General features: G+C 29.3%; 1 long non-coding RNA gene across 1 annotated transcript in view; it reads left to right on the top strand.

The window, feature by feature from the left end:
- The first annotated feature begins 277 nt into the window (after positions 1-277).
- LOC136042550 (uncharacterized) overlaps positions 278-13618 on the top strand; it is a 38369-nt gene continuing 25028 nt past the window's right edge. Inside the window, exon 1 of the long non-coding RNA XR_010621345.1 lies at positions 278-341. This is a non-coding gene — a long non-coding RNA (uncharacterized LOC136042550). The remainder of the gene's footprint in view (positions 342-13618) is intronic.

Here is a 13618-nt window from a genome sequence, read left to right as displayed (position 1 = left end):
GTGATTACTCTGAAGACAATGGCTATTTTGATTATAATATAACTAATTTTTGGCTTTTATAGTAAATGAATATTAATTTAGTGATATTACAGTGAATAGCATATTGAAACATGTAAGTTTCAGATTTTACATAATCTAACACGTAGTATATTACGATATTATTTTTGCAAAGTAACAAAGGCACCCGAATAATTGATCAGAAAATAGAAGGTTAATACCTTCTTTTTTATAAGAATATTAAATTATTGAAAATAACATTGCAGGGAGTGACTATTGAGTAAAACCTGCTATAGAATATACATTATGTCTAAAAACAGGTTTATAAACTATAGAACAAAAAGGTAAGAACTCCTGATATCTTACTCATATTCAAAAATATATATTGCATAAAAACATGTTTCAAACATTATAGAACAAGTAGTAAAAATACTCTTTTATTTCTGTGTATGACGAAATGTGCAAAAACAAAAACGAGGAAATGTTGAAAAAACAATAAAGTAAAGTCATAAGTAATAAAGATGATAAAGACAGCCGGGAGAAAAAGAATTTTTCGCTTTTTAAACCGTTAACAAAAACAATTTTTGGTGGGAATGATTCTTCTTTTGATGCAAATGCAAATTTTACATTTTTTACATAGGAGTTTGATTCCACTACAGCAAAGTTTTCTTATATCCTGAATAAGATGGATAATTTTTTATTAGGATCAATTGATTTTTTAAGGGTTTTATCTTCCTTTTTTAAAAATTGGGTAGATTTTTTATAGGTAACATTAACCCATCCAACTTTTCATGGTAATTAATCTTCATACCCAACTTTTTAAAGAAAATTTGAAAGTTTTTGAATTTCACCTTCTTTGAATAAGGATCAACATTCAATTCTTTCTATGTATCTAATATTATCAACATCCAGAGGTTTCAGTTAATATCTTACTCAGACTTTAGGTTACTATTTAGCTGTATCACTACTTGCATACAGTTTGATGCAACTTATTGTTTGATAAACCAAAATGAATAGAATATTATTTACTTTTTTATTTTACCTTCGTCATAAAGATTATGTTAATAAGAAAAAAAACAATTAACAAAAAGAAACTCTGGCTGCTTGAAAGAATTGCAAAGAGCTCTACTGAATCAAAGACGAGCAGGAAAAAAGTCATATAATCTTCCAGGTGTAAAACTACCAAAAATCCCCTCAATAAATAAATAAAACCAAAAACAAAAAGATATTAGAATGAAAAACCGAGTTAAACTAAAAACAATCAGGAACTAATATGATTAGACCCGGCAACCTTCAAGCCATCTAAACAGTAGAAATAATTTGTAATTTGTACTTACCACGATTCCATCTTAAAACCAGAAAATAATTTGTATTTTATTGATATAAATATAATAATATATTGATATTTGTTCTTTAAAGTCTTAATAATGATTTTTATTCAGATGTTTTCCTGATGGGATTTACTTTCGCTGAATCCAACCAATGATGACCTACCACTTCCATGTTGAAGATGTGGTAATTAGGAATATTATAACACCGTTACCTGTCTAATGATGCTTGACATTGGATACATTTGTCTTTTGGGGATAACCACCCACCAAAGCTTCTTTTATGTGGTAATGATAAACAATAATTGAAAGCCTTGGACAAAACAGACTTTTTACAGGACCTTTACCACGTCTACCGACCATCCAAACAGACCTGTTTCCGTCGGCTCACTACATTTTACCTGGTTTCAAATAAAAGTTTGACCAGTTCCTATAGTAAGTAAACTCAGGCAAAACAATTATTATTTGTATAACTGACACCAATCTCAGCTCTGAAGTAAAGAGCAGTGGGATCAAGCTCCACGGGTGAATCCTGACAGCTTTGGTTACTGAGGAGACATAGAAACTTAACATAGAAACTCATTCTTTCATGGGTGATCATAATGCCATAATCGCATTTGGAAACATTTGTATTCCACCTCTAAGAAAGGATCAGGAGACAATGTGTCTATGCAAAAAGAGGTTAATTGGGACGGTTCGAGTAACACTCTTTGTTCTCAAATCCTTAGAAAATTGGAAAGTATTCTGATACATGAATGATGAACTTTAATGTATCAAAAACAAAGAAGCAGCTTATTATAAAAAAAATGTGCCATTTGCACAACACAATTCAGTTTCAACAATGAAACTGCAAGGAGAGCTAACGAGTTTAATCTACTAAGGAATTATTTCTTCACCAATCTTTCTTGGAAAAACCACTTTGAACCAGGGTGTGCTCAGAACAACTTTTGCTGCAACACTCTTTTTCCATTCAGCTCAATTATCCTAGTTTAAAAGTTGTGTATCAGATCCTCAGCTGAATCAGGATACCCACTATATCCTGGTGCTCCTATAACACTGACAGCACCACCAAAAAAATCCATAGAAGAGAAAACGGGAATAGCTGTCCCTCTATACACGAGTCGGTCAACCATTTAAATGGAAGGCTTGATGCACCGTCGATGACTGTTTTTTTTTTTTTTTTTAATGAATGAATTCATCACCCTCAAACAACCTCTATGGCATTTATCTCCCTTTATTTAGCCGTAGGTACAGTATTTGAATCCATATGAGGAAGGATCAAAGTTCGATCAAATTATCTAAAGGAGGACACACCCGTAACTGAGTACTTGAGCAAAAACTTCATGCAGTGTTGCCCTTCTATCTGGAACAATCTTTCTGCTTACTTTATTCCAGCAAGCACCTCTATTTATACCTCTTAGAAATGGTTTTGCAGAAAGTTAAGACCTTGAGGTTTAAAAACAAGGTAATTGAATAGCAGAATATCAAAACATTTGAGTACCTATATATATATATATATATATATATATATATATATATATATATATATATATATATATATATATATATATATATATATATATATATATATATATATATATATATATATATATATATATATATATATATATATATGTATGTAATGTAATTCATACATTTGACTTTATTGAGACTGCAATTAGGACAGCCTTCGTAGTACAACCTTATAAGGTGCACTATTTTTTACTTTTTTAAATATAGTATTTATTATTTTGAAATATATGACTGAAATTTCAAGAAGGATGAAGATACTCCTTGGAATATATCAGAAACTATAAGAAATATAATAATATCTATTTGAAACTGAAGAAAATTTTTAGAGGGAATGGTCGAGGAAAAATTTTCTATGAAGATGAATTGGTTCAGAAACTTTATGGTAGAGGACCTAAAATTCACTATGATAAGTGTGAACGGTTGTTTATACCTACCTCGGTATGGTATAGAAATGCGCTATAAGAACTTTTAGTTTATTTCTAAGAAACAAGAATAGTCATGGTTTAAAATTGTTTACGCTTCAATCGTTGGAATAATTAGAGAATCAAGTACTTACATCATCACTCTGAAGACAATGGCTATTATGATTATAAGCTAACTAAATTTTATAGAAAAATTTTATAGAAAATAAATATTATATATATATATAGAAAATAATAGATTTTAATGAAAATAAATATTTATTTCGTGATATTACAGTGAATAGCATATTGGAACATGTAAGCTTCGGATTTTACAGAATCTAACACGTAATATTTTATGATATCATTTTAGTAAAGTAACAAAGGCACCCGAATAATTGATCAGAAAATAGAAGGTTAATACTTTTTTTTATAGGAATATTACATTATTGAAAACAACATTGCAGGGAGTGACTATTGAGTAAAACCTGCTATAGAATATACATTATGTCTAAAAACAGGTTTATAAACAATAGAACAAAAAGGTAAGAACTCCTGATTTCTTGTTCATATTCAAAAATATATATTGCATATGCAAATGCAAATTTTACATTTTTTACATAGGAGTTTGATTCCACTAGAGCAAAGTTTTCTTTTATCCTGAATAAAATGGATAATTTTTTATTAGGGTCAATTGATTTATTAAGGTTGTTATCTTCCTTTTTCAAAAATTGGGTAGATTTTTTATAGGTAACATTAACCCACCCAACTTTTGATGGTAACTAATTTTTATACCTAACTTTTGAATGCAAATGTGAAAGTTTTTGAATTTCACCTACTTTGGGTAAGAATAAACATTCAATTCTTTTGATGTCTCTAATATTATCAAGACCCAGAGATTCCAGTTAATATCTTACTCGGACTTCTGGTGACTATTTAGCTGCATCAATACTTGCATAACGTTTGATTTAACTTATTGTTTGATAAACCAAAATGAATCACATATTATTTACTTTTTTAATTTACTTTCGTCACAAAGATTATGTTAATTAAGGAAAAACAGAAATTAATAAAAAGAAACTGCTTGAAAGAAATGCAAAGAGCTCTACTGAATCAAAGACGAGTAGGAAAAGAGTCATACAATCTTCCAGGCGTAACACCACCAAAAATCCCCTCAATAAATAAATAAAACCAAAACCAAAAGATATTACAATAAAGAACCGAGTTAAACTAAAAACAAGCAGAAATTAATAGGATTAGGCCCAGCAACCATCAAGCCATCTCAACAGTAGACACAATTTGTAATTTGTACTTTACTTATAAAAATAGAACAAAACAACACTATTTGTAATTTGTACTTTACTGATAAAAATAGAACAAAACATATGAAGGTGAATTTTGAGGTTTATATATATATATATATATATATATATATATATATATATATATATATATATATATATATATATATATATATATATATTATATATATATATATATATATATATATATATATATATATATATATATATATATATATATATATATATATATATATATATATATATATATATATATATATATTATATATATTATTATATTATATATATATATATATATATATATATATATATATATATATATATATATATATATATATATATATTCATATATATATTTCATATATATATATATATATATATATATATATATATATATATTATATATATATATATATATATATATATATATATATATATATATATATATATATATATATATATATATATATATATATATATATATATATATATATATATATATATATATATATATATATATATGGAAGGCTAGATGCACTGTCGATGACTGAATTCATCACCCTCAAACAAGGTCTATCGTACTCATCCCCCTTAATCTAGCCATAGATACAGTGTTTGAATCAACATGAGGAAGGATCAAAGTTCTATCAAATTATCTAAAGGAGGACACACCCGTAACTGAGCACTTGAGCAAAAACTTCATGCAGCGTTGCCCTTCTATCTGGAACAATATTTTTGCTTACTTTAATGCAGCAAGCCCCTCAGTTAACACCTTTTAGAGACGGTTTAGCAGAAATTTAAGACCTTGAGGTTCAAAAACGAGGTAATTGAGTAGCAGGATATCAAAAACCTTTAAGTACCTTCAGCCTTAACTAAAGAAATAAAATAAAAATATTCTTACTTTCCATAGAGTATAAATTATGTTTTGATCTCCAAAGAGGGAACAAATTTGCACTGGCTCTTAAAGTATGATAAAGTTTATCAGAAATAATGTTCATAAAGGAGCTATAATAAAAGTCTTAATAGCTTTTAAAATATATGCCCTTGATTTTTGTTTTATAATATATAGGAATAATATAGTCTTGTGGCTTATCGTTCATCGGACACTTTTTCAACTTTTCATGGATTTAACGACATTGTTTTAGAAAAGTAAAAAATGCACCCAAATAATTAATCAGGATGTAGTAAGTTAATACTATTTATAGTAAGTTAAATTCATTAGGACAAAATTTTGAATGTATAGTTAAAAACTGTTATAAAAAACATATTATGCATAAAAACAGGTTTTTATACAATAGAACAAAAATATAAAAACTCAATATATCACTTTCATACCCAAAAATGTATATTCTTTAACAAAGACTAGGCTAGTCAGAAGTAATGAAAAATGTGCAGATAGCAGAGAGACAAAGAAAGAGGCATATAGAACTGGAGGAATCTAAAAGAGATAAAACGAAACCAGCACTTTTAAATAAAGCTGGAATTTCAATATCTTCGTTTTTGGTCAATAGAGTCTTCTATTGACTTCTACTAAACTATTTAGTAAAAAATGATCTGAAAAATACGCAATAATGAGTCTTAGGAGCATCATTAAGATTTAAAAGGAATTAAAATAATTTTATGTCTGATATAGGATTCCCCTTCATACAGCTATGATTGAGGAAAAGGCATTACCCCTCCTATATAAAAATAGTTTTCGTTCGTTTTAATTTTATGTTTCTTTTTGCTTTCAGTGGAATTTTTTTTTTCTTTTTAATAAGCTGATACAGCTGTTTAAATTCTATAGCTTGTAAACATTAAAGCTCAGTTTGTAACTAGATATAAAATTGTTATTCTCAAATTACTCTGGGATATCAACCTTCCTTCTTTGTAAAAATTCTTCCCTCTTTTCCCTGAGAATTCTTTTTGCTTGAATGTATTCCCCACAAAAAGTTCGCCCTAACTGAAATTCCTCTTCTCCTCTTAAAGTTTTGTCTGAACCATTTCATCCTCACAAAAAAATTTCTCCTGACAATTCCCTCTAAAATATTATCTTTAATTTCATAGAGATTCTATTTTATTTCTTATAGTTTATGATATAATCCCATAATCTCTTCATCCTTCTTGAAAAAAAATTATCTGAGTAAAAATCTCCCAATAAGACTCCCCATTTGAAAATCAGTCATAAATTTCGAAATAACATATACTATATTTAAAAAAGTGATAAATAGTACACTTTATCAGGCTCTACTACCAAGGCTGTCCTATTGGCGGTCCCAATAAAATCAAATAATAATCCTGGCGTAAAACTACCACAAGTCATCAAAATGAATAAATAATACCTAATACAAAGAGATAATTCAATAAATAATCGACTTAAACTCAAACCTAGCAGAAAAGTAACAAGGTTAGGGCCGTCAACCCTCATGCCTTCTCAACAATAGACATAATTTGCACTTACCTCAATTACTTCTAAAGATAGGTATATAATTTGTAATTTTACGCTTTTACTCCAGAACCTTCCTAAAAAAAACAGTCCACCAATGAAGTGGAAAAACAACATGGGAGATATGCAATCCCCCTGCATCATTTTCCCGAAGATAGCACACCAAATTCAGCCATCTTTAAGCACGAAGACTCAAGACAAGTCGTCTGATACAAGGATGATTAGCTTTAATGATTCAAAACAAGTAATCTTTTTTTAACCCGATGAAAGGTGCCAAGTGAACACCAAGTTTAATTTTCAACAATGAAATATGAACCTGAAAGGAGAGTCAACGATATTTGTCTATTAGGGATTAATTTGTTCATCGATCTTTCTTGGAATTACCAATTAATTTAGTTTTTTTTTTTACAATGTACAAGAAGTTGTTTTACTCTATTGCCTGAAACAGTAATATTAAGATTTCAACTTTTACTTTTTCTCTTTTTTAGCCCCCCCCCTCTTGTCTACCTTTCTACCTCTGTTTTTCATCTGACTATTTTTGGTTTCAATGCCATGTCTATGTATTTCTTTACTTTTGCATAAACTTGTCTTTGCGACTTTCAATACTTTTTTTCCTTTATTGAAAAGTAGTATTCTGTCGTACATGGAAATAAAAGTGATATCTAAAGTTTTTGACTAGTTGTTCTATAGTTTAGAAACCAGTTTTGTAATATATATATTTTTGATATGAATGTGATATTTTGATTTCTGCCTCTTTGTTGTATTATTTAGAAACCAGTTTAAATGCATATTATGTTTTCTATATTAGTTTTTGCTCTATATGTCTTAAAAATTGATTTAAAAAAATGTAAATTCCTATAAAAGTATCCACTTTCCTTCTTGTGATCTATTGTTCATGTACCTTTTTTACTTATTCAAAATAATGTTGTACCATCCGAGAAGATTTGTGAAAAATTTTGAGTAAAGATGATCTCCTTGAGGATCACTCGTCCCTTACCGAACCTATGAAATGAACCATACGCCATAATACTTGACGCTCAAAGATTTATTCTTATATATTATATTAAAACAGAATCAACAGAATCTAATAACATACTAAGTAAATTACTAATTTAAATACTGTAACTGTTTTCAATTTTATTGATCTTTTTTACTAGCTATATTTTTAATAAACCTTGTGACTCTTTAAGTGCAAATGCAAATTTAAACTCCCTTGAAGACCCGAACATAATTTTAACTTTTATAAACAAAGTAAATAATTATTCCTATATTGAAGGCTTCAGGCACTTGAAGGTATCTGATATACCAGTGTTCTATTCCCTGGTTTTGACAATTTGAGGTTTCAAATGCCTTTTCTACATTCTTCTGAAGTACTCACAAAAAGAATATTATGGAAAACATCCACATGAACATCGTTCCAGAAAGAAGTGCAACGCTAGATACAGCTCTTCCTCAATAAATCGGTTCTTGGCATTCCTCCCTTAGATAATTGGATCTATATCCTTACCTTAGTGTCTGCCATGATGGTTGAATAAAGGGGAGAAAATGTGAGTGAGCACGTTTGAGGGAGGAGAATTCATGTAGCATTAGAAAAATGTCATCGACACTACTACAAACCTTTCATTCAGAGGGTAGAGCTAGTCATTTGTAGAGGTGCTGCTCACCTTGTTTTCCCTATTCTGGATCTTTTAGAGTTGTACTATGAGTGTCTTAGGGAATTCGGCATATGGAAGATATTCTTATCTTCTCTGATACAGGTCTCTCAAAGTGGAATAATTTGGATGGATGGAAGATTATTTTTGCAGCAAAAAGTTACTCTGAAAAAGTCCTTCTTTGGTAGGAGTAATTTCTACTAATTTATTTTTTTAATCTTTGTGGATTTTTCGAAATTATTTTGAAAAAAGTAAACAAAACACCCGAATAAAAGATCAAAAGATGGAAGGTTAATCCTTTTTATAGGAAGTTACATTCTTTTAAATCATGTCTTAGAACCGTTATAGTAAAAATATTATAGAAAATATATTATTTATATAAACTGTTTTCTGAATAAAACAACTAATTGGTAAAATCACAAGATATTAATTTCAAATTCCAAAATATAGATTGTATAAAACTGGATCCTAACCTATAGAACAATTCGTTAAAAACTGTATATATCACTCTTACATTCACGTATGACCAAATAATGTTTTTTTAACAAATGACAAAAAGGTATTGAAAAACACAAAGATAAAGTTATTTAAAAGTAACTAAAAGAAAGAGATAACAAAAAGACAATACAGAGGCAAAGACAAATGAGGCAAAGTAAGAAAAAAGAATTCAAATCAACAAAAAACACGGAGCACTGAGTGTAAGGAAAAATATTTAAAATGACAAGAGAATTTTCTCTCTGATTTAGACTTCCCCTTCCCACACCTTCTATCTGTAAACTATTATTTTTTAGTGCTTCGAATAAGCTTCTCATTACAAATGCTTGGCTCATGTGTTTTAAGATTGTTTTTTTTTTTTTTGTATAGATTTGGACCAAAATGGCAAACTCTGGTATTTACAGCTAAAAAAGGGGAAGCAGCGATAGAGCCCCCTTCCCCCAGTATAAAATAGTTTCTGTTCGTTTTAATTTTCAATGCTGCTTTTCACTTTTAGTAGAAATTAATTTTTCTTTTTATTTTATAGCTTCCAAACATCGATGCTAAGATTGTAATTTGATATAAAATTGTTGATCTCAAATCGTGCCAGGATACCCACTTTTAATCTCCATGAAAATCCCCCCCCCCCCCCAATGAAAATTCCTTCCGTGTGAATTTCCCCACGAGAAGTTCACCCAAGCTTAATTTTTCTTCTCCTCTAGAAGTTTTCCCCTGGCCATTCTGTCCACGCAATAATCTCTTCTTGACAATTACCTCTAGAAAATTTTCTTTGCTTTCATATACTTTTTATTTTATATCTGATTATTTTTTAGATACTCTCAGGATTCTCCTTTTCCTTCTTGAAGACATTTTTCCAAGTTATCATCTCCCCCACCTGCCCGTAGAAACTCCCCCTTGAACATCAGTCATATATTAACAAATGATAAACACTATATATAGAAAAGTGAAAAATAGTAATTTATCCGGCTTCCCAACCACACAAAATTCCCTTCCCCTATAAGAAAATTCCTCAATTTAAAAATCGTCCTTTCTATCTTCCCCCAAGAAAAATATCCCCCCCCCACAAAAATATGTCTGTAAAGTAATTTAAGTAAATTTAATTGCACTAGACCTTTAAAGTCCCAAATGGTGATGCCTTCTCCCAGTGAACTATTGGGGGTCAAGTAATCCTCAAAAACATGGTGTACTGATCTTTCAACTGTGTTGAATAAAATGGCTATTCCAATATTTTTATAAGATTATTTTTGGTGGTGGGGAAATATATACTTGGCTGGGGGGGGGGGGGGGGTTCTAGCTGTTCTACAATGTAACTAGGGATTATGATTTATATAGGGCTTATTATAAATAACATAACAAATTATGTTATTATGTTCAAAGAGGGTGCAAATTTGGATTTGCACTTAAAAAGTCACATAGTTTACAAGAAGTACAGTTAACAATACAACTCGAATAACATCAAAAATAAGTAGACCCCCTTGATTTTTGATAATTTAATATACAGGAATGAATCTTCCTGTGTCAAGTACTGTGTCTTGATTTTCATCGTTTAGATGGGTAGGGGATGGCTAATACTAAAGAAGTTTATTTTTACCCACCATTTTTGAACTTTTCCTAGATTTTACGACGTTATTTTAGAAAATTAAAAAGGTGCCCAAATAATAAATCCCAAAATGGAAGATTAACATTTTGTTTTGGAAGGTATATTCTTTAAAATTACATTTCAGAACGTAAAGAGTAAAACATGTTATAGAAAACATTTTATATAGGTTGCTAAAATGTAGAATTTTATCACATTAAAAGGACGCTAAATCTTTTAATTTCCCTTCGAAGAAAACCTCTGGCATTATTTTCGGACCACTGGGTCAATTTCAAGGTATCACTTTCATATTCAAAATTATACATTGTATTAAAAAAGGTTTCTAAACTATAGAAAAAGTAGGTAAAAACAAAAGGTTTCATTTTCATATCCACGTGCAACAAAATATTTTTTTTAACAAATGACCAAAAATCATTGAAAATCGCAAAGAAAATGTTAGTCAGAAGTAACAAAAAAGGTACAGATAATAGAAATAAAAATAAATAGGGAAAGAGGGCTCGGGTCTTAAGAAAAAATAGAAAAAGAACGAAATTTGCATTTTTAAATAAAGTGGAAATATTAATATAGAGTTTGTTATGCTATAGATTAAAAAAACTTCTTCTAAAGTATTATGAGCATCATATTATATCTAAAGTATGAATATTGAGTGAAAGGAGTTACATTAACAATTAAACAGAAAATGTTAATTTTCAAAACAAACTGTTTTTGTTTCAACAAACATAAGGAGCAACAATAAAACTTAAAATGAACTGGAATTATAATGTATATGAGGCGTTTGTCTCCTCTTCAATACCTCGTTCTTTACGCCAAAGTTTGAACTTTGTTCCAATTCTTTAAGAACAACCCCAGAAGAACCCCTGAATTGTCCTATACACATGCTAATATTGATTCCTTAAAGTTTTAACAATTTGTTTATTTATTATAGTAACAAAATTGAAAACATTTCAGACATATTTTCGTTTCAGAAAAGTGCAAATTATGCTTTTGTCTTAAAGGGGGGGGGGGGGTAAATTTGCATTTGCACTTAATGAGTACCACAGTTTACAAGAATTACAGTTAATAAAAAAGATAAAATAAAATCAAAATTGATTTTTAAGTTATTATAACAACATAAGTAGATTCTCTTTATTTTTGATAATATAATATACATGGATGAATCTTTGTGTGCAATGTATTTTGGCTTGAGGTTCATCGTGTAGCTGGAAAGAAGGAATGCCTGATCCTAAAGAAGTTCAGTTTTGTTCACCGTTATTTAACTCTTCCTAGATTTTACTACGTAATTTTAGAAAAGTGAAAAAGATAGTTTTAAATAATAGATCAGAAAATGGAAGCTTAACGCTTTATTTTTCAAAGTTATATTTTAAAATAATATCATTCATCTTATAGAGCAAGAAATACAATAGAAAATATCATCTGTATATAAACCCATTTTTAAACTTTAGAATAAATAGGTAAAAACATAAAACATAACTTTCATGCTCAAAAATAACCATTATGTAAAAACAGGTTTCTTAACTGCAGAAAAAGTAGGTAAAAACTCAAGATACTATTTTTTTATCCACGTACAGTAAAATACTGTTTTTGTTTTAAACAGAGGACCAGAAAATTAATAAAAGTTACAAAGACGATTATACTCAGAAGTGACAATAATGGTAAAGAGAGTAGACAGAAATTGGGAGAAAGAGAAGGTGTCTAAGAAAAAATAAAGAGAATGAGGAAGATTAGTATTTTTAAATAAATTGGAAGTCTTAATATTGGCGTGGTCAAGCTATAGAGTAAAAATATATCTTGTAAAATATTATGTAGAAATAAATAAGTATCAACTGAAAACACACAATATTGAGTGAAATGAGTCACTCTAACATTTAATATGAATTAAATACGTAAAAATTAGTTTTTCAACTGAAAGTAATAAGCAACATTAAAACATAAAGTAAACAAAATTATTACGTTAATGAGTGGGTTTGCCCCTTCATTAATGCCTAGATCTCTACGCTAAATTTAGAAATTTGTTTAAATCTTTTAAGAATGACCCCTGAATTACAAAGGCTGTTTAATTAGAGTAAATAGCTCTTCTGAAAGTACTAAAAAACCCTAGCGTCATTTAAAAGCGGCAGTACCTCTCCTGTATGAAATAGTTTCTTATTGCTTTAGGTATTAGTGCTGTATTTTGTACCTTTGATTTGAACTAAATCCAGCATGCTCAAAAAGTTGGTTTTAACTCGCCAAGGTTCTCTGCCATAGAGTTAGACGGAGCAGAACGATCCCTTAAATCTGCACATCTTCATAGGACGAGTTACAGGAAGGATTTAATTGACATTCTTCATGACTACTTTTTGTTTGGCTCATGTTGATATTGAATCCAACCTTTCAAGCTTGTTCTCTTATAACTGCCAGTGATGCTCGAAGTTCTTTGAGGGTGTTTGTCATGATTGCTAAATCTTCAGCGAATTCAACATCGCTTAAAATTCTGTCACAAAACATAAAGCAAATATTCTGTTGAATAGCGGTCTTCATCATAACGTAGTAAAACATATAATTTATTTGACATAATTAAATAGCTCAGTACCCTGGATACATCCCTGATAAACCCTAGTGGGAAAGCAGAAAATCTCGGTTTGATGAAATTCTTGAGCATCAATTACTCCAACGTTCCTAAGGGAGCCGATAGACTATTTTCTTAAGAGTTGCCTAAAGTAAAAGAATGTATCTATAGATATATGTTACTTTGTAACAATCAGTACAAGAGCCAATAGTGAAGAAATGGGCCAAAAATCTCTAGACTTTGATGGGATGTAAGAACTGTACTATTTAGATAATTATAATAAAACTTGTGGATCGTTCCATCCATTTAAGCTATAAAGAGAA

The sequence above is a fragment of the Artemia franciscana genome, unplaced genomic scaffold (genome assembly GCF_032884065.1).
Source record: "Artemia franciscana unplaced genomic scaffold, ASM3288406v1 Scaffold_1459, whole genome shotgun sequence".
Taxonomy (NCBI): domain Eukaryota; kingdom Metazoa; phylum Arthropoda; class Branchiopoda; order Anostraca; family Artemiidae; genus Artemia; species Artemia franciscana.
Note: the sequence above shows the minus strand (reverse complement) of the source record. Positions and strands in the feature narration are given on the sequence as shown.